The sequence below is a fragment of the Mesoplodon densirostris genome, chromosome 7 (assembly GCF_025265405.1).
Source record: "Mesoplodon densirostris isolate mMesDen1 chromosome 7, mMesDen1 primary haplotype, whole genome shotgun sequence".
NCBI lineage: Eukaryota > Metazoa > Chordata > Mammalia > Artiodactyla > Ziphiidae > Mesoplodon > Mesoplodon densirostris.
Window position 1 is genome coordinate 39,455,460 of NC_082667.1, and position 3,048 is coordinate 39,458,507.

General features: G+C 45.5%; 1 non-coding gene across 1 annotated transcript; it reads left to right on the forward strand.

The window, feature by feature from the left end:
• The first annotated feature begins 726 nt into the window (after positions 1-726).
• Positions 727-828, forward strand: LOC132494563 (U6 spliceosomal RNA). Its single transcript, XR_009533138.1, has one exon. It is a non-coding gene; the product is annotated as a U6 spliceosomal RNA (small nuclear RNA).
• The last annotated feature ends 2,220 nt before the right edge of the window (positions 829-3,048 follow it).

Genomic DNA, 3,048 nt, shown 5'->3' on the forward strand with positions numbered 1-3,048 from the left:
TGCTTTCATCACCGTCTTCTCCTCCTTCCCCTGAATTCCCACACCTGGGCCTCCCAGGCTCCGCATCCCTCTCTCTCATCTTCCCTCCACCACCCCCAACAAATCTCACCTTGATCTTAGACCTGATGTGCGTTGCCTGCCCTCCCCATGGTTTTGCTAAGATACCCAGTGTTATTTTGTAAACACCAGTGGGCACTGACACTTGTCCTAGCAGTAAGCTTAGTCGGTTTATTTCTCTGGGGGTGGGGATTTGGAATGAGGGGAATTTGTGCCGAAGTCTATCTCCTTTCGATTGCCTCCTATATGCTTAGCAAATATTCATGGAGTAATTTCTCTCTGCTGAGCACCATGCTGGGTGTTGCCAACAGGAAGCTGAACAAGACAGAACCCCTGAGCTGACCACCTAGCTCTGAAAAATAGGGATAATACCACCTCCCCTTCTATGCAAGGCTATCTATCCTTCAGTCATTTACTCACTTATTCAACAGAGGGGTGTTAAGCAACTTCCATTCTGCTGGGCAATTTTTTAGGAGCTGAGAACAGGGGCTCTGCTATTCAGGACCTTACAGGGGACACACTCAGCAGAGAACTATATTACCCCATAATGTAACTCTGAGAGCCAGAGGAAGACTTACCACTGCCTAAATGAGTCAGGAAAAGTCTCCATGGAGCTCCTTGGAGCTAGATCTTGAAGGACTAAATGACTAGGTGAAGAACGGAGAAGGATGCTCACTTCGGCAGCACATATATAAAGTTGGAACGATACAGAGATTCGCATCACCCCTGTGCAAGGATGACACGCAAATTCATGAAGCGTTCCATATTTTTTCAATAAAATTTTTTAAAAAATGAATGGAGAAGGGAAGGGTATGCTGACAACAACATGGGCAAAGGCAGAGAGATGTGAAAAGGAGACTGTTCAAAGAAGTCGTATTGATGTCTGTGACTCTAGGTGGGCATGTGAAGAGTGGGCATGTGAAGGGGAGGGTTGGCTGGAGCCAACAATGGGAAGGCCCTCCCTTTCTGCTGGGCCTGAGAGCACTGCTGCTTGACCTTCATTCACTAATCTAGGATGCTATTGCCCTTCTCACAGGCTCCAGGGGGCCTGGGGCTTTTCCCTCCTCACCTGTTACCCTGCAAATCACTTGTCCATTCCTTTGACCACATCCAAGGCTGTCCCTCAAGGATTGATTCTTCTGTTTAGACAGTGACCTTGACATCACTTTGACCCAGGACCTCTGTATGAGTCATCAGTCCACCACAGAGCCTGCTAACCATTGTGGTAGAAAGAAATCTCAGGGCCCAAATGTTATACAAGTATTTAATTATGGGCCCACAGTTTAATTACTTAGTCTGGTTTTATATGACATAATTTATAAATATAATTTACAGTTCCCTTGTTTCTTTCTCCAGCCATTTAGCTCATTAATAGTGCTGACGGTAAGAGCTCTTTTGTCTTTTCTTGCCGGGCTCCGAGCCAGTGGTGAAACGAGATAAGGCGGAGAGGGCAAGGGTGGTGGGAGAAGTCCATCCCAGCAAGAAGCATTTTATCACTGGTACTGTTAAGAATTTCAAGTGTGTGATGACAATAAAAAGAAGATAGACTTGTAGTTGGTTTTATTATTGTTTTTAAATCTTGTAAAGCCAACACCCAGCCCCCTCCACTTCTCCCCCATTGCCTGCACCCAGGACAGACCACATCCCCATGCTTCTGCTCCAGGCACAACCTTTAGTTCACATTAAAGCCAGCTGTCTGCAACAACATGCTGGGGGTTTCCCTGAAGCTTTCTCAAGGAGCATTTGTTTATTCAAGCAGCATTTATTCCATACCTACTATGTGCAAGACCCTGTCGGCAAAGAAGTGAAAAGCTGGGGTAAAATACAATACAGTAATTAATAGTTATCGCACACTCAGTATGCACCAGGCACTGTGCCAAGCTTTTGCAAACATGGCATTTAGTTTTCAGAACAACCCTAGAAACAAGGCTCAAGTTGTTCAGAACAGTGGCTCTGGACCCTGGTTGCATGTTGGAGTCAGCTGGGGAGCTCTGATGCTGGAAACCACCCTTTAGAGTTTCTGGTTTCATTGATTTGAGGTATGGCTTGGGCATCAAAATATTAAACAAAACAAAACAAAACCTCCTCAGGCAATTATAATGTGCAGCCACATTTAAGAACTACTGATTTAAGTAATTTTCCTAAGATTCTACAAATAAAGCAGGGAAGGCAGGCAGGCTGGTCAGCTGACCACCTGAGCCCTACTATGTGCCAGACACAGCACTAGGTCCTTTCACTGCTAAGGATGTAACAGATGGCAAGTGCTGTAAAAAAGATAAAACACTATTGCAGGTCAAAGGACAATGAATGCAGCGAATCCTTCATGAAAGAGGTCACTTAGAGGTTATTCTTTTCAAGAATTTGCAGACTACACAGCAGTGGTAGAAAGGATTGGGCGGGACTTCCAGGCAGAAAGAACCATGTGAGCAGAGGTGTGTAGGTTGGGAAACATGGCGAATGGACAAGGAACAGGGAACAGACCCTGTGTGTGTTGGGACAGCTGAGGGAAATTTGGCTGGAAAGGAAAATCAGGGACAGGTTGTGAAGGACAAGGTTTCCCAAAATAGTCCAGGTTGAGGTACATGTGGAATAAGGATCATATTTTTAGTATACACCAGAGTAGATGGGAAAGGCTGTCACCATCTGTCTTAGTCTGTTCAGGATGCAATAACAAAATACCATAGACTGGTGGCTTAAAAACAACAGAAATTTATTCCTCCCAGTTCTGGAGGCTGGAAAGTCCGAGAACATGGCTCTGGTAGATTTGGTGTCTGGTGAGAGCCTACTTCCTCATAAACAGCCATCTTCTCACCATAACCTCACATGGCCCAAGGAGCCAGGGATGTCTCCAGTGGCTCCTTTATAAAGGCACTAATCCCACTCATGAAGGCTCCACCCTGATGAGCTAATCACTTCTTAAAGGCCCAACCTCCAAACACCATCACGTTGGGAATTGGGTTTCAACAATTCAGTCTATAGCATCATCTCAGC